The following is a 19,393-nucleotide window of genomic DNA, read 5'->3' as shown; positions in this document are numbered from 1 at the left end:
CAACGGGAAATACGAACCTGCAGCCTGCAAAAAGGAGACCAAAAACACAGTAAGATAAGCAAAATGAGAAGACAGAAAAACACACAACAGATGAAGGAGCAAGGTAAAAAACCACCAGACCTAACAAATGAAGAGGAAATAGGTAGTCTATCTGAAAAAGAATTCAGACTAATGAGAGTAAAGTTAATGCAAAATCTTGGAAATAGAATACAGAAAATGCAAGAAACGTTTAACAAGGACCTAGAAGAACTAAAGAGGAAACAAGAAATGATGAACAACACAATAAATGAAATTAAAAATACTCTAGGGCTTCCCTGGTGGTGCAGTGGTTGAGACTCCGCCTGCCAATGCAGGCGACACGGGCTCGTGCCCCAGTCCGCGAAGATCCCAAATGCTGCAGAGCAGCTAGGCCCATGAGCCATGGCCACTGAGCCTGTGCGTCCGGAGCCTGTGCAATGGGAGAGGCCACAACAGTGAGAAGCCCGTGTACTGCAATAAATAAATAAATAAATAAATAACTCTAGAAGGGATCAATAGCAGAATAACTGAGGCAGAAGAACTGATAAGTGACCTGGAAGATAAGATAGTGGAAATAACTACTGCAGAGCAGAATAAAGAAAAAAGAATGAAAACAAATGAGGACAGACTCAGAGACCTCTGGGACAACATTAAATGCACCAACATTTGAATTATAGGGGTCCCAGAAGAAAAAGAGAAAATGAAAGGGACTGAGAAAATATTTGAAGGGATTATAGTTAACAACTTCCCTAATATGGAAAAGGAAATAGCTAATCAAGTCCAGGAAGCACAAAGAGTCCCATACAGGATAAATCTATGGAGAAACATGCCAAGACATATTAATCAAACTATCAAAAATTAAATACAAAGAAAACATATTAAAAGCAGCAAGGGAAAAACAACAAATAAAACACAAGGGAATCCCCATAAAGTTAACAGCTAAACTTTCAGCAGAAACTCTGCAAGCCAGAAGGGAGTAGCAAGACATATTTAAAGTGATAGGAGAAAAACATAAAACCAAGATTACTCTAGCCAGCAAGGATCTCATTCAGATTTGATGGAGAAATTAAAATGTTTACACACAAGCAAAAGCTGAGAGAGTTCAGCACCACCAAACCAACTTTTCAACAAATGCTAAAGGAAATTCTCTAGTCAAGAAACACAAGAAAAGGAAAAGACCTACAATAACAAACCCAAAACAATTAAGAAAATGGGAATAGGGACATAGATATCAATAATTATCTTAAATGTAACTGGATTAAATGCTCCCATCAAAAGACACAGACTGGCTGAATGGATACAAACACAAGACCCACATATATGCTGTCTACAAGAGACTGACTTCAGACATAGGGACACATACAGACTGAAAGTGAGGGGATGGAAAAAGTTATTCCATGCAAATGGAAATCAAAAGAAAGCTGGAGTAGCAATCCTCATATCAGACAAAATAGACTTTAAAATAAAGACTATTACAAGAGACAAAGAAGGACACTACATAATGATCAAGGGATCGATCCAAGAAGAAGATATAACAATTGTAAATATTTATGCACCCAACAGAGGAGCACCTCAATACATAAGGCAAATGCTAACAGCCATAAAAGGGGAAATTGATAGTAACACAATCAGAGCAGGGGGCATTAACATCCCACTTTCACCAATGGACAGATCATCCAAAATGAAAATAACTAAGGAAACACAAGCTTTAAATGATACACTAAACAAGATGGACTTAATTGATATTTATAGGACATTCCATCCAAAAACAACAGAATACACATGTTTCTCAAGTGCTCATGAAACATTCTCCAGGATAGATCATATATTGGGTCACAAATCATGCATTGGTAAATTTAAGAAAATTGAAATCGTATCAAGTATCTTTTCCGACCACAACACTATGACACTAGATATCAATTACAGGAAAAGATCTGTAAAAAATACAAACACATGGAGGCTAAACAATACACTACTTAATAACCAAGTGAACACTGAAGAAATCAAAGAGGAAATCAAAAATATCTAGAAACAAATGACAATTGAGACATGACAACCCAAAAACTATGGGATACAGCAAAAGCAGTTTTACGAGGGAAGTATATAGCAATACAATCCCACCTTAAGAAACAGGAAACATCTCGAATAAACAATCTAACTTTGCACCTAAAGCAATTAGAGAAAGAAGAATAAAAAAAACCCAAAGTTAGTAGAAGGAAAGAAATCATAAAGATCAGATCACAAACAAATGAAAAAGAAATGAAGGAAATGATAGCAAAGATCAATAAAACGAAAAGATGGTTCTTTGAGAAGAAAAACAAAATTGATAAACCATTAGCCAGACTCACCAAGAAAAAATGGGAGAAGACTCAAATCAATAGAATTAAAAATGAAAAAGGAGGAGTAACAACTGACACTGCAGAAATTCAAAGGATCATGAGAGATTACTACAAGCAGCTCTATGCCAATAAAATGGACAACCTGGAAGAAATGGACAAATTCTTAGAAATGCACAACCTGCTGAGACTGAACCAGGAAGAAATAGAAAACGTGAACAGATCAATCACAAGCACTGAAATTGAAACTGTGATTAAAAATCTTCCAACAAACAAAAGCCCAGGACCAGATGGCTTCACAGGCGAATTCTATAAACATTTAGAGAAGAACTGACACCTATCCTTCTCAAACTCTTCCAAAATATAGCAGAGGGAGGAACACTCCCAAACTCTTTCTATGAGGCCACCATCACCCTGGTACCAAAACCGGACAAAGATGTCACAAAGAAAGAAAACTACAGGCCAATATCACTGATGAACATAGATGCAAAAATCCTCAACAAGATACTAGCAAACAGGATCCAACGGCACGTTAAAAGGATCATACACCATGATCAAGTGGGGTTTATTCCAGGAATGCAAGGATTCTTCAATGTATGCAAATCAATCAATGAGATAAACCATATTAACATATTGAAGGAGAAAAACCATATGATCATCTCAATAGATGCAGAAAAAGCTTTTGACAAAATTCAACACATATTTATGATAAAAACCCTGCAGAAAGTAGGCATAGAGGGAATGTATCTCAACATACTAAAGGCCATATATGAAAAACCCACAGCCAACATCGTTCTCAATGGTAAAAAACTGAAACCATTTCCTCTAAGATCAGGAACAAGACAAGGTTGTCCACACTCACCACTATTATTCAACATAATTTTGGAAGTTTTAGCCACAGCCATCATAGAAGAAATAAAAGGAATCCAAATCAGAAAAGAAGAAGTAAAGCTGTCACTGTTTGCAGATGACATGACAGTGTACATAGAGAATCCTAAAGATGCTACCAGAAAACTACTAGAGCTAATCAATGAATTTCGTAAAGTAGCAGGATACAAAATTAATGCACAGAAATCTCTTGCATTTCTATACATTAATGATGAAAAATCTGAAAGAGAAATTAAGGAAACAACCACATTTACCACTGCAACAAAAAGAATAAAATACCTAGAAATATGCCTACCTAAGCAGACAAATGACCTGTATGCAGAAAACTATAAGACACTGATGAAAGAAATTAAAGATGATACTAACAGATGGAGAGATATACCATGTCCTTGGATTCTAAGAAAAATCATTGCAAAAATGCATATACTAACCAAAGCAATCTACAGATTCAATGCAATCCCTATCAAACTACCAATGGCATTTTTCACAGAACAAGAACAAAGAATTCCACAATTTGTATAGAAACACAAAAGACCCCAAATAGCCAAAGCAATCTTGGGAGAGAAAAAATGGAGCTGGAGGAATCAGGCTCCCTGACTTCAGACTATACTACAAAGCTACAGTAATCAAATCAGTACTGTACTGGCACAAACACAGAACTATAGATCAATGGAACAGTACAGAAAGCCCAGAGATAAATCCAGGCACCTATGGTCACCTTATTTTTGATAAAGGGGACAAGAATATACAATGGAGAAAAGGCAGTCTCTTCAATAAATGGTGCTGGGAAAACTGGATAGCTACATGTAAAAGAATGAAATTAGAACACTCCCTAACACCATACACAAAAATAAACTCAATATGGATTAAAGACATAAATGTGAAGGCCAGACACTAAAAAACTCTTAGAGGAAAATGTAGGCAGAACACTGTATGACATAAATCACAGCAAGATCCTTTTTGACCAACCTCCTAGAGAAATGGAAATAAAAACAAAAATAAACAAATGGGACCTAATGAAACTTAAAAGCTTTTGTACAGTAAAGGAAACCATATACAAGAGGAAAACACAACCTACACAATGGAGGAAAATATTTGCAAACAATGCAAGTGACAAGGGATTAATCTCTAAAATTTACAAGGAGCTCATGCAGCTCAATATCAAAAAAGCAAACAACCCAGTCCAAAAATGGGCAGAAGACTTCTTAAATAGACATTTCTCCAAAGAAGATATACAGATTGCCAACAAACACATGAAAGGATGCTCAACATCACTAATCAGTAGAGAAATGTAAATCAGAAATACAATGAGGTATCACTTCACACCAGTCAGTATGGCCATCATCAAAAAATATACAAATAATAAATGCTGGAGGGTGTGGAGAAAAGGGAACCCTCTTGCACTGTTGGTGGGAATGTAAATTGTTACAGGCACTATGAAGAACAGTATGGAGGTGTCTTTAAAAAGTGAAAATAGAACTACCATACAATCCTACTACTGGGCATATACCCTGAGAAAACCGTAATTCAAAAAGAGTCATGTACCAAAATGTTCACTGCAGCTCTATTTACAATAGCCAGCACATGGAAGCAACCTAAGTGTCCATTGACAGATGAAAGGATAAAGAAGATGTGGCATGTATGTACAATGGAATATTACTTAGCCATAAAAAGAAACAAAATTGAGTTATTTGTTTTGAGGTGAATGGACTTAGAGACTGTCATACAGAGTGAAGTTAAGCCAGAAAGAGAAAAACAAATACCGTATGCTAACACACATATACTGAATCTTAAAAACAAAAACAAAAACAAAAACAAAAAAAACGTTCTGAAGAACCTAGAGGCAGGACAGGAATAAGGACACAGACGTAGAGAATGGACTTGAGAACATGGGGAGGGGGAATGCTAAGCTGGGATGAAGTGAGAGAGTGGCATGGACATATATACACCACCAAATGTAAAATAGTCAGCTAGTGGGAAGCAGCTGCATAGCACAGGGAGATTAGCTCAGTGCTTTGTGTCCACCTAGAGGGGTGGGATATGGAGCATGGGAGGGAGAGGCAAGAGGGAGGAGATATGGGGATATATGTATACGTATATCTGATTCACTTTGTTATAAAGCAGAAACTAACACAACATTGTAAAGTAATTATACTCCAATAAAGATGTTTAAAAAGAAAATGCTATGGAACAAAAGATCCTGTTCTAGTCTATTCTGTTCTAGTGGCAGAACACAGTACCATAACAGCTTGAGGTGAAGACCATAAAAAAGATGTTTTTGAACATAAAGAAACAGTTTTTATCAGCGCCTGGATTTGTAGTCTGCAATAACTATAACATTTATAATGTGTGAGAGATAATAGAGGGTAAGGATCTCAGACATTTAATGTTTCCAAAGTGTGCAGAGGCACCACTAATAATCATAGCTGTTTCTTGAAATCTTCTTAATACTGTATTAAAGTCTATGATATTTTAGGTACGAATTTCCCTGCTACTGTGAACTAAATGAGCTGCAAGTTGCTGCCCCCTTACCTTAGAGTTAGTCAAGGGAATGTTGCAGATGTAACACCTTAAAAGAGATTGTGGAAGGTGTGAAGTAAAAAACAAAAATGGAGTGTTGAAAATGTTTCTTTTGGTTCTGGTGGAAGCTTTGCTACAGCAATTAACAAGGCATCTCTTGAACTTTTCTGTCAAGTATAGTCATGTTGTAATTACTGGCCTTGGGATTAATGTCTTTAAGGACTTAGTTGCTGATCCCAACAAAAGGCCCAGGAAGGGCTGATTATCTTTACATAGGATACCAGCAGGGAATTTTGTTGCATTTGAAAAATACCTTGAAGAATAAGGTCATGATTTTCTCCATACAGTCTTCAAGAATGGGATGATGACAAAAAGCTGTTTATTCGATGTAGTAAGAAAAAATGCAAAACTGGATATGGAATGTCTCCAGCTGGATATGGCAGCATCTCAATAGGCTTTGTTTTATGACTGGATATGTGTGTGTGAGTATATACACATGCATGCATGCATAGATCTGTGTATGAGTATGTAATGCACCATGTTTTTCATACAGGCATATGGGGGTTCTTTGTGTTTTATGGTACATTTCAGTGAAATTATTTGCTGGTTTATGAATATACTGCTCTTTCATGTTTTTTTCTTTTTTTCCCCAATGTTTAGGTGATCTCAAAGTAGGCAATATATTTAATCATGTAAAAGATTAATGCTAAAATAAGCTTTTGGGGCCTTTTGCCAGTAGACAGTAATTCAGTCTGGTATTGATCTTTTCACAAGTAACAGAACTGAGAATTTTATATATAACTGAAGATCATAAAATAGATTTGCATAAAATTATCATGATTGCTTCATGTTTATATTTAACTTATATTTTTGTATAAACAAGATTGTATAAGATATATTTAAAGTTTTAATGATTTAACAATCTTTCCAACTTTTCATGATTTTTAGGAATGCAGACTTTGAAGAAAATGAAATTACACTCCTTTTTTGTCCATTAATCAGCAAATAAAATATGGCCTTAACAAAGTTGTTTGTGTCATTATACAGTTGGAAAATTATGTCAGGATATACCCTATAGAAGTACTAACCTCAATGCCCCTTGTAGAGTATACATTCTACATTAAAGAAAATAATGGTTGTTAATGGAATGCCAAGGCACTATACAGTGATTATATATGTTAGTTGTGGTATCATACCAGTGAAATGTCAAATTTGAAAGGCCTGTACTACAATTTTACATGAAAGAAATTACTCGTGGTTCTAATATGCACCTTGAGAGTTTAAGGAGATAATGCTTTTTAGAGAGAAACTCTGCTTCCACTATAGATTATGTACATAAGTATAAACTTTGACAAAAGTGGAAGAAGTGTATTTTAAAGTAATTGCACTTCTGAATTTATTTTTCATATCCTATATTTGATATGACTAAATGAATTACTGGAACGATTAGTAAGTGTACTTAATTTAAATGTTTTGATCCTGTTATACTTTTCATTAAGTTAAAAAAAATTAAATTAGATATAAAATTGTAAAAAAAAATGAGTGAGCTTGAAGGTATAGCAATAGAAATTATTCAAAATAAAATAGAGAAAAAGTACTGGGAAAAAAATGAAAGCATCAGTGGGCAGTGGGACAACTTGATGTGGCTTCATCTATAAACATTTAGAATTACTCTCTCCAGAGGAGAAGAAAGGGGAAAATATACATATACTTTTAAAAATTGGCTGAAAATCTTGCAAGTTCATGACAACTATACATCCACAGATTTGAAAAGCTCAACAAACCCCAAGCATGAGAAACATGAAAGAACTTATCTTTGTTCCCCTGTATATACCATGTCTATTTGCATTGGCTGATTTGAAGATTTTCTTTCTTCACTAGTTTCAAGCAATTTGATTAAAATGTACCTTGGTTTAGGTTCTTTTATATTTCTTGTTTGTTATAAGTATTTCACATTAGTTTTTATTGTGATTGTTATAGGTAAAATTTTGTCCCCCCAGAATAGACACTTTGAAGTCCTAACCCTCAGTAATTCAGAATGTGACCTTATTTGGAAATAAGACCTTTACAGAGGTAATAATTAAAATGAGGTGGGCCCTAATCCAATATGACGGATATCTTTGTAAAGAGGAGAAATTTGGACACAGAGACAAGTATGCACAGAGGAAAGACAATGTGAAGACATACAGGGAGAACACCATGCGATACAGAGGATTGGAGTGATGCATCTACAAGCCAAGGAAAGTCAGAGATGGCCAGAAAACCATCAAAAGGTAGGAAGGGCAAGGAAGGATTCTCCTACATGTTTCAGGGGAAGCACGGCCTTGCTGACACCTCTTCATTCTTAATAGCCTCCAGGCATTTAGAGTTTGAGAGATCCTGTAAGTGCTCTGAAACAAGTGAGACCAAAGATGGTTCTTCAGGCAGCCCCCAGGAAAGTTGGACCATTGGATGTTCTAATTCTTTACCTCTCCAGGGAGAAGCTGGGAACTGAGGCCTTTCACCTATTTTCTCTGTGCTAAACCAGGAGAAGGGCTGCAGTGATGAGCTACATACTAGATCAAACCACTGTCTTTGTTCTTACTAGTTCTCAGGTGGTTAGAATATGCTGGGTTCTGTTAGCACACTGAGACAAACAAGACAAAAGCCAGTCCTTGAGCAGCTCTCCTAAAAGTTGGTGCATTTGCCATGTGGTCCAACTCTCTTTCCCTCCCCAGGGAGAAGCTGAGAGCTGGAGTTTTTCATGCCATCACTTTGTGCTAAGCCAGGAAGAGGGGTTATGCAGAGTGCCAGCCCAAACCACCATCTTGGTTTCCTTCTGGTGTCTAGAGGACCTCAGGTCCCAGAAGTGTTACATGACTGGTAAAACAGAAGCTAGTCCTTTGGGGAGCTCCTGGAAAAGTTGGAACAATGGACTGCAGTCTAAGTCTTTCCTTCTCCAGTGAGAAGCTAGGAGCTGCAGTGTTTCCTTCTGATTGTACGACACTATACCAGAGGTAGGGATTCTGGCAAGAAGGTGTCTTGAATTTCCCTACTGGTTTCAATGTGTCTGGTTTCACACTTGCCCAAGATGTAGGAGCCTCTCAACTAGCTTCTGGATTTCTCACCAAGGGAATTTTTCTCTGAATTGTTGTTGAGTTAGTATGTTTACGGGTGAAGGGGAGTCCAAAGCTTCTTACTTATTCTGCCATCTAGCTGACATCATCCTGCAAGAGCCAACTAGTTCTTAAGCAGGTCTAATTCACCACATAGAGTTTCTAAAAATACTTAAGGAGGGCTTCCCTGCTGGCACAGTGGTTGGGAATCGGCCTGCCAATGCAGGGGACACGGGTTCATGCCCTGGTCCGGGAGAATCCCGCGTGCTGCAGAGCAGCTGGGCCCGTGGACCATGGCCGCTGAGCCTGCGTGTCCAGAGCCTGTGCTCCGCAACGGGAGAGGCCACAGCAGTGAGAGGCCCGCGTACCACAAAAAAAAAAAAAAAAAAAAAAAAAAAAAAAACTTAAGGAGCCTATGCAATGTTCTAAATATCCTGAGGAAGTATTTACAAGAGTATTGGAGTATAGGTTATTATTGCCAGTTTGATTCCATTTATTCTCCCTAAGGAGGAGGCTGTGATGTGCTGATGTGTGTGCATTCTTCCCAGCTTCACTTTCAGTGACATCACATTGATAACTTGAAATCAGTCATGATGTGGGCATTACACCATGGAAATTGGCAAATGCTATAGATCAGGGATTTTTTTCTTTTGGAAAATCAGCTGTTAAAGATTTACCAGTACAACATCTGGAGGATTATGAGTCTAAAACACTATGCACTGTGGATGTTGAGATAGAATTTGGTTTGGGTCCCAGGGAGACAGACTGAGATGAAGATTTTTATGTGGACGTTCTATTAACCATGTCTTTAATTTTTTGTATTTTGATGCTTTGACACCTGGGGCCTTGCCAACACTGGAGGGGCCACCCAATTCTTAAAGAGAGTAAGCAATTTGCTCACTAGTATGCTTTTTAAATGCAAACCTAACAATCCAGAACCCATACCCCAGCCACTTGTACTAACCACCCCAGGGTCAGGCACCAGACAACTAAGGTCAGCCTCTATGCCCCAGAGCCCAGTGGAATTATCACAAGATAGCTAATACTAAGCCTGTAGGTAACAAACTATCTTGCCAATGGCAATCAATTCCTGATTGTTGGCCTTACCATACATAAATCATAATAAAACCTATCTTAAAACAGCAGTTCTTTGGGAGTTCCTTGGTGGCTTAGTGGTTAGGATTCCAGGCTTTCACTGCAGTGGCCCTGGGTTCAATCCCTTGTTGGGGAACTGAGATTCCACAAGCTGCATGGTGCAGCAAAACACACACAAACACACACACACACACACACACACAAACAACAACAAAACAGCAGTTCTTTGAGGAATGCTCTCAAGATAAACACATTTGAAGAAGAGATGGAAATAAAGTTGGGAAGAGAGAAGATTTACCTATGATTTAGTCTCAAGAAAGGCCTCAACCCCACAGAAATGGGAAGAAGTGTGATGACCCTTCCATGTGATTCCATTTGAGTCAAGGGGCCCAGCATTCATAGCCCTGTATTGATCAGGGTAGGGTGTATCCAGACCCTAGATAGGGGGCTTATCCTTGGGCTTTGAAGAAACTTTGGCTGAGAGCATTACCCAGAGAGGGATTCTGCTAAGTGCTGTTAGCCACCAGTATTCTCAGCAGCTGCGGGAAGCTCTTTATTTCTGAGAGAGGGCTGGGGACGTGAACCCCTGCAGGTACTACAAAACAGGAAGATAAACTCAAATACCAAACGCTGTCTACCTTAGATGATTCATGAGCTTTCTGATGGAGTCAACATCATTGAGGAGAATAAATGCTGTAGTTGAAAAGGTGCTAAAAATTCATGTTAAGAGTCAGATATGTCCTTTCAACCTTGGCAGAAAAATAAATGTAAAATAAATTAGCCATTTACAACTTTGCAAAACCTAACATGCTGTGAAGATTTATCAGCTGGACCATGAAAAAAAATGACTCTATTCAACAAAGCAATTAAAAATGAAAACTGCTGCAACTGAAGTACAAATAAAATAAGCTTCAAGAGTAGAAGAAATGTGGAAATAAAAATTTGTTGGATCTCTCTCTCTCTCCCCATCTCCCCTTTATTTGACTTTAGAATTTCGTACAATTTTATAAAGCTGGTGGCTGCCAGGACAGGATAGAGCAATTAGCAAGGGCTGAGAAATCTCCTCACCCCCAAGGACAGTGAACACAAGGGCATGTAGCCAGTGTGGATTCCGAGTGGCAGCCGGGTGATTCTAAGGAAATTTTCTATTTGTTCCTAGTTGTCTTCTTTCTAGTAAGTAGAGAATAAAGATTGTACACTCCACACTTACCATTCTTTCATTATTCTAATAACCGATGATAAAAAATATTTTAAAATGTTAAAAAGTTATCATAGGGCCTCCCTGGTGGCGCAGTGGTTGAGAGTCCGCCTGCCGATGCAGGGGATACGGGTTCGTGCCCCGGTCTGGGAGGATCCCATATGCCGCGGAGCGGCTGGGCCCGTGAGCCATGGCCGCTGGGCCTGCGCATCCGGAGCCTGTGCTCCGCAATGGGAGAGGCCACAACAGTGAGAGGCCCGCATACCGCAAAAAGAAAAAAAAAAAAAAAGTTATCATAGTTGAGCTACAAAGTTCTATGGATTACTCTGTCAAATGAATGGGAAACAAGCAAATGAGAATGGGCTTTATTCAAAGAAAGTTAGCAAATTTATATAGAAAAGGCGAACACCCAGAGATTTCATAAGAGTTCAAAGAAACTACTGCAGAGAAGGAGAGGGAGCCGGTCAAGGGAGCAGCAAGAAGTGAAGACACTTCACCATGAAGAGGTGAGTATGATGTGGAGGTTTCTCTAGGGACACAGCTTCTTTAAAGCATGTTGTTTTAGTACAGTGGCTTAGTTGCTTCTTAATGCTTTCCTTCCATACGATTTCAAATATCTGTATACCTACAGGGTCCCTTACTTGGTTCTGGACAACCCAGCATATATTTATTGTTCTAGTCTTATCCTTGATGCAGGTGAAGATACAAACTTCACTATTAAAAACAGCTAACATATTTTGAGCATTTCCTATAAACTAGACTTTACATAAATCTCTTTAAACACTCACCACAGTGCTTTGATGAGGAGCTTACTAGTATTTCTATTTATGGATGAAAAAGGTGAAGTTCAGGAACATTAAGTGTGCCCAAGGGTATGAGTCTGTAAGCTGGTAAAAAAGATCAGAACCATAGTCAATTTGACTGCAGAGTTTGAACTTTAAATCATTTTGCTGTCTACTGTCTAGCCTACAAGGAGAGATTCACTATAACTAATAGAATCCAGGAGGAAGGAGAAATTGATTTTGTCCTTGAAGAATTAGTTGGAATTAGAGAGTTAAAAATGGTAGTTTTATAGAGGGAGGAATGTTTGTACAAAGATACAGATTCACACTATGGTAAGACATCTTTGGAGAACACAAGTGGATACTGTATCAAGAATTAGTAGAAGATAGGGTTAGAGCAAATTGTTCAAGCTTAAGATAGTCACCCTTCCCTTTGTTTAGTTACTGGATTTTCTAAACAGAGAAAAGCACTTGGTTCGTAGCCCTTAAGCATGTCTCTAAGAGAAGAGTTGTCTCAGAGGAGATAAGAAATAAGGTAAATTATTCCCTTAGAAATTACTAATCCTTAAGGTTATATCTCCTCACCTGAATCTCCCAAATTATTCTCAGGCATGCTGGTGCCACTCTGCAGAGTCAGGAAGCAGTTTCTCTATCACCCTAGCCAATCTCTGACTTAATTACCCACCCAAAGCATACAATGGATAAAAAAGGCTGGGGGTCATTTTGAGTGGGGGTAACTAGCTAGCCTGAGTCATACAAAGGGACTTTTGGAGTCTTGACCAGGGTCAGGAATTAGATCAGTATATCATTCTGCTAGTGGAGATGTAACTTTTTTTTTTTGGCCACGCCCCACAGCTTGTGTGATCTTAGTTCCCCATAAGGGATTGAACCCGGCCCCAGCAGTGAAAGCACTCAGTCCTAACCACTGGACTGCCAGGGAAATCCCAAGATCTGACTTATGATTTCCTTTCTGAGCTGCCTTCTGGAGGGTCACATATCCATAGGAGAACAGACCATGCAGCAGGGAGGGAGAAAAGGGAACCTTTGAGGGAGCTCAAAATTCAGACTAGAAAGTAGCAGAATGAATTTTATTCTATACAGAGCCTCTGCTATACTTTAATCCTCAGAAAAAAATATAAAATAATCAAGACTAATCGCCTCTGTTTCTCTAACAGTTAAAATGTTTAAAATTGTTCTCAGCAAACCATAAAAAGCAACTTAGAGGAGAAGTGAAAAAGACATTTTTTTGGTGCTTCTCCATCATTTATCTCCCCAACAGCACCAGTTTTTGTTTTTGTTTTTAACATCTTAATTGGAGTATAATTCCTTTACAATGATGTGTTAGTTGCTGCTTTATAACAAAGTGAATCAGCTATACATATACATGTATCCCAATATCTCCTCCCTCTTGCATCTCCCTACCACCTTCCCTATCCCACCCCTCTAGGTGGTCACAAAGCACCAAGCTGATCTCCCTGTGCTATGCAGCTACTTCCCACTAGCTATCTACTTTACATTTGGTAGTATATATAAGTCCATGCCACTCTCTCATTTTGTCCCAGCTTACCCTCACCCCTCCCCGTGTCCTCAAGTCCATTCTCTATGTCTGTGTCTTTATTCCTGCCCTGCCCCTAGGTTTGTCAGAACCAATTTTGTTTTGTTTTGTTTGTTTAATTCCATATATATGTGTTAGCATAAGGTATTTGTTTTTCTTTTTCTGACTTACTTCACTCTGTATGACAGACTCTAGGTCCATCCATCTCACTACAAATAACTCAATTTCGTTTCATTTTATGGCTGAGTAATACTCCATTGTATACATGTGCCACACCTTCTTTATCCATTCATCTGTCGATGGACACTTAGGTTGCTTCCATGTCCTGACTATTGTAATTAGAGCTGCAATGAACATTGTGGTACATGACTCTTTTTGAATTATGGTTTTCTCAGTGTATATGACCAGTAGTGGGAGTGCTGGGTCGTATGGTAGTTCTATTTTTAGTTTTTTAAGGAAACTCCATACTGTTCTCCATAGTGACTGTATTGATTTACATTCCCACCAACAGTGCAAGATGGTTCCCTTTTCTCCACACCCTCTCCAATATTTATGTTTTGTAGATTTTTTGATCATGGCCATTCTGACTGGTCTGACGTGATACCTCATTGTAGTTTTGATTTGCATTTCTCTAATGATTAGTGATGTTGAGCATCCTTTCATGTCTTTGTTGGCAATCTGTATATCTTTTTGGACAAATGACTGCTTAGATCTTCTGCCCATTTTTGGATTGGGTTTGTTGTTTTTTGATATTGAGCTGCTTGTAAATTTTGGAGAGTAATCCTTTGTCAGTTGCTTCATTTGCAAATATTTTCTCCTATTCTGTAGGTTGTGTTTTCATCTTGTATATGGTTTCCTTTGTTGTGCAAGGCTTTTAAGTTTCATTACGTCCCATTTGTTTATTTTTCTCTTTATTTCCATTTCTCTAGGAGGTGGCTAAAAAAGGATCTGGCTGTGATTTATGTGATACAGTGTTCTGCCTATGTTTTCCTCTAAGAGTTTGATAGAGTCTGGCCTTCACATTTAGGTCTTTAATCCATTTTGAGTTTATTTTTGTGTAAGGGAGTGTTCTAATTTCATTCTTTTACATGTAGCTGTCCAGTTTTCCCAGCACCACTTATTGAAGAGGCTGTCTTTTCTCCATTGTATTCTTGCTTCCTTTATTAAAAATAAGGTTACCATAGGTGTGTGGGTTTATCTCTGGGCTTTCTATACAGTTCCATTGATCTATATTTCTGTTCTTGTGTCAGTACCATACTGTCTTGATTACTGTGGCTTTGAAGTATACTCTGAAGTCCAGGAGCCTGATTCCTCCAGCTCCGTTTTTCTTTCTCAAGATTGCTTTGGCTATTCGGAGTCTTTTGCGTTCCATACAAATTGTGGAATTTTTTGTTCTAGTTCTGTGAAAAATGCCAGTGGTAGTTTGATAAGGATTGCATTGAATCTGTAGAGTGCTTTGGGTAGTATAGTAATTTTCAAAATGTTGATTCTTCCAATCCAAAAACATGCTTTATCTCTCCATCTGTTTGTATCATCTTTCATTTCCTTCACCAGTGTCTTAGTTTTCTGCATACAGGTCATTTCTCTCCTTCATTAGGTTTATTCCTAGGTATTTTATTCTTTTTGTTGCAGTGGTAAATGGGAGTGTTTCCTTAATTTCTCTTTCAGATTTTCCATCATTAGTGTATAGGAATGCAAGAGATTTCTGTGCATTAGTGTTGTATCGTACTCCTTTACCAATTTTATTGATTAGCTCTAGTAGTTTTCTGGTAGCATCTTTAGGATTCTCTATGTATACTATCATGCCATCTGCAGACAGTGACAGCTTTACTTCTTCTTTTCCGATTTGGATTCCTTTTATTTCTTTTCTTCTCTGATTGCTGTCACTAAAACTTCCAAAACTATGTTGAATAATAGTGGTGAGAGTGGACAACCTTGTCTTGTTCCTGATCTTAGTGGAAATGGTTTCAGTTATTCACCATTGAGGACGATGTTGGCTCTGGGTTTGTCCTATATGGCCTTTATTATGTTGAGGTAAGTTCCCTCTATGCCTACTTTCTGGAGGGTTTTTATCATAAATGGGTGTTGAATTTTGTCAAAAGCTTTTTCTACATCTATTGAGATGATCATATGGTTTTTCTCCTTCAATTTTTTAATATGGTTTATCACATTGATTGATTTGCGTATATTGAAGAATCCCTGCCTTCTGAGATAAACCTCACTTGATCGTGGTGTATGATCCTTTTAATGTGCTGTTGGATTGTGTTTGCTAGTATTTTTTTGAGGATTTTTGCATCTATGTTCATCAGTGATACTGGCCTGTAGTTTTCTTTTGTTGTGGCATCTTTGTCTGGTTTTGTATCGGGGTGATGGTGGCCTCGTAGAATGAGTTTGGGAGTGTTCCTCCCTCTGCTACATTTTGGCAGAGTTTGAGAAGGATAAGTTAGCTCTTCTCTAAACGTTTGATAGAATTCAACTGTGAAGCCATCTGGTCCTGGGCTTTTGTTTGTTGGAAGATTTTTAATCACAGTCTCAATTTCAGTGCTTGTGATTGGTCTATTTATATTTTCTGTTTCTTCCCAGTTCAGTTTCGGAAGGTTGTGTTTTTCTAAGAATTTGTCCATTTCTTCCAGGTTGTCTGTTTTATTGGCATATAGTTGCTTGTAGTAATCTCTCATGATCCTTCGTATTTCTGCAGTGTCAATTGCTACTTCTCCTTTTTCATTCTAATTCTATTGATTTGAATCATCTCCCTTTTTTTCATGATGAATCTGGCTAATGGTTTATCAATTTTGTTTATCTTCTCAAAGAACCAGCTTTAGTTTTATTTTTCTTTGCTGTCATTTCCTTCATTTCCTTTTCAGTTATTTCTGACCTGATCTTTATAAGGTCTTTCCTTCGCTAATTTTGGGGGTTTTTTGCTCTTCTTTCTCTAATTGCTTTGGGTGTAAGTTTAGGTTGTTTATTTGAGATGTTTCTTGTTTCTTGAGGTAGGATTGTCTTCTATAAACTTCCCTCTTAGAACTGCTTTTGCCACATCCCATAGGTTTTGGATTGTCATGTTTTCATTGTCATTTGTTTCTAGGAATTTTTTGATTTCCTCTTTGATTTCTTCAGTGATCTCTTTTTTATTCAGTAATGTACTGTTTAGCCTCCATGTGCTTGTATTTTTTACAGATTTTTTCCTGTAATTGATAACTAGTCTCATAGTGTTGTGGTCAGAAAGGGTACTTGATACAATTTCAATTTTCTTAAATTTACCAAGGCTTGATTTGTGACCCAAGATATGATCTATCCTGGAGAATGTTCCATGAGTGCTTGAGAAGAAAGTGTATTCTGTTGTTTTTGGATGGTATGTCCTATAAATATCAATTAAGTCCATCTTGTTTAGTATGTCATTTAAAGCTTGTGTTTCCTTAGTTATTTTCATTTTGGATGATCTGTCCATTGGTGAAAGTGGGGTGTTAATGTCCCCTGCTATGATTGTGTTACTGTCAATTTCCCCTTTTATGGCTGTTTGCATTTGCCCTATGTATTGAGGTGCTCCTCTGTTGGGTGCATAAATATTTACAATTGTTATATCTTCTTCTTGGATTGATCCCTTGATCATTATGTAGTGTCCTTCTTTGTCTCTTGTAATAGTCTTTATTTTAAAGTCTATTTTCTCTGATATGAGAATTGCTACTCCAGCTGTCTTTTTATTTCCATTTGCAAGGAATATCTTTTTCCATCCCCTCACTTTCAGTTTGTATGTCTCCCTAGGTCTGAAGTGGGTATCTTGTATACAGCATACATATGGGTCTTATTTTTGTATCCATTCAGGCAGTCTATGTCTTTTGGTTGGAGCATTTAATCCATTTACATTAAAGGTAGTTATCAATATGTATGTTGCTATTACCATTTTCTTAATTGTTTTGGGTTTGTTTTTGTAGGTCTTTCCCTTCTCTTTTGTTTCCTGCCTAGAGAAGTTCCTTTAGCATTTGTTGCAAAGCTGGTTTGTTGGTGTGGAATTCTCTTAGCTTTTGCTTGTCTGTAAAGCTTTTAATTTCTGTGTCAAATCTGAATGAGGGTCTTGCTGGGTAGAATAATCTTGGTTGTAGGCTTTTCCCTTTCACCACTTTAAATATGTCCTGCCACTCCCTTCCGTCTTGAAGAGTTTCTGCTGAAAGTTCAGTTGTTAACCTTATGGGGATTCCCTTGTATGTTATTTGTTGTTTTTCCCTTGCTGCTTTTAATATTTTTTCTTTTTATTTAATTTTTGAGAGTTTGATTAATATGTGTCTTGGTGTGTTTCTCCTTGGATTTATGCTGTATGGGACTCTGTGCTTCCTGGACTTGATTGACTATTTCCTTTCCCATATTAGGGAAGTTTGCAACTATAATGTCTTCAAATATTTTCTCAGTCCGTTTCTTTTTCTCTTCCTCTTCTGGAACCCCTATAATTCGAATGTTGGTGCATTTCATGTTGTCCCAGAGGTCTCTAAGCCTGTCCTCAATTCTTTTTTCTTTATTCTGCTCTGTGGTAATTATATTCACTATTTTATCTTCCAGGTCACTTATCTGTTTTTCTGCCTCAGTTATTCTTCTATTGATTCCTTCTAGAGAATTTTTAATTTCATTTATTGTGCTGTTCATCATTGTTTGTTTGCTCTTTATTTCTTCTAGGTCCTTGTTAAACGTTTCTCGTATTTTCTCCATTCTATTTCCAAGAGTTTGGATTACCTTTACTATCATTACTCTGAATTCTTTTTCAGGTAGACTGCCTATTTCCTCTTCATTTGTTTGGTTCGGTGGGTCTTTACCTTGCTCCTTCATCTGCTGTGTGTTTCTCTGTCTTCTTATTTTGCCTAACTTACTGTGTTTGAGGGTATCCTTTTTGCAGATTGAAGGTTTGTAGTTCCGGTTGTTTTGGTGTCTGCCCCCAGTGGCTAAGTTTGGTTCAGTGGGTTGTGTAGGCTTCCTGGTGGAGGGGATTAGTTCCTGTGTTCTGGTGGACGAGGCTGGATCTTGTCTTTCCTGTGGGCTCGACCACGTCCCGTGATGTGTTTTGGGGTGTCTGTGACCTTAGTTTGATCTTAGGCAGTCTCTCTGCTAATGGGTGGGGTTGTGTACCTGTCTGGCTCATTGTTTGGCATAGGGTGTTCAGCACTGTGGCTTGCTGGTTGTTGAGTGGAGCTTGTTCTTGGCATTGCGATGGTGATATCTGAGAGAGCTTTTGCTGTTTGATATTACATGGAGCCGAGAGGTCTCTGGTGTACCAATGTCCTGAACTCAGCTCTCCCTCCTCAGAGGCACAGGCCTGACACCTGGTCAGAGCACCAAGACCCTGTCACCCACATGGCTTTACACGTCAATGTGTTTTCATTTTTTCCTCATGTAAATCCTCCTCTATGCAAGATGAACTTCTGCCAGCAGACAGCTTTTGGACTCTAAACGCAACTTATCCCTGGTTCTCCAGCTTCCCAGCCAGCCTTGCTGAATTTGGATTTACCAAGATTCTGAAATTCCTCTGCCAATTTTTTTTTTTTTTTTTAATAAATCTCTCTCCTCTCTTGTCCTCTCCTCACCTCTGGTCTTCTCTCTCTACTTTTCTCCTCTTTCCACCTCCCCTTGTCCTTCTCACACCACTTTTATAGTTGTTTACTCTTTTCCTGTTTTCAGCCATGGGGCTTGAATGAAATTGACATCATCCTTAAGGCAATCGTTCTATGGCAATCCACTGGTCACACTAATTGTTTAATGGATTAGTATGGAACACCCTCAAAACAATTACCAAAGAAACACTAATTTCTAGTAGAAAACATAGGAAAAAACCTTTTTGACTTAGGTCTTTGTGATGACTTTTTGGATATGACACCAAAAGCAAAAGCAACAAAAGCAAAAATAAAGTGGGACTACATCAAACT

General features: G+C 38.0%; 1 pseudogene; it reads left to right on the top strand.

Moving 5' to 3' along the window:
- The window catches only part of LOC132486856 (nicotinamide phosphoribosyltransferase-like), a 58,037-nt pseudogene extending 51,821 nt beyond the window's left edge, over positions 1-6,216 (top strand).
- Positions 6,217-19,393: the final 13,177 nt, after the last annotated feature.

Source organism: Mesoplodon densirostris, chromosome 3 (assembly GCF_025265405.1).
Source record: "Mesoplodon densirostris isolate mMesDen1 chromosome 3, mMesDen1 primary haplotype, whole genome shotgun sequence".
NCBI classification, from domain to species: Eukaryota; Metazoa; Chordata; class Mammalia; order Artiodactyla; family Ziphiidae; genus Mesoplodon; species Mesoplodon densirostris.
This window is presented reverse-complemented; position numbering and strand designations above follow the sequence as displayed.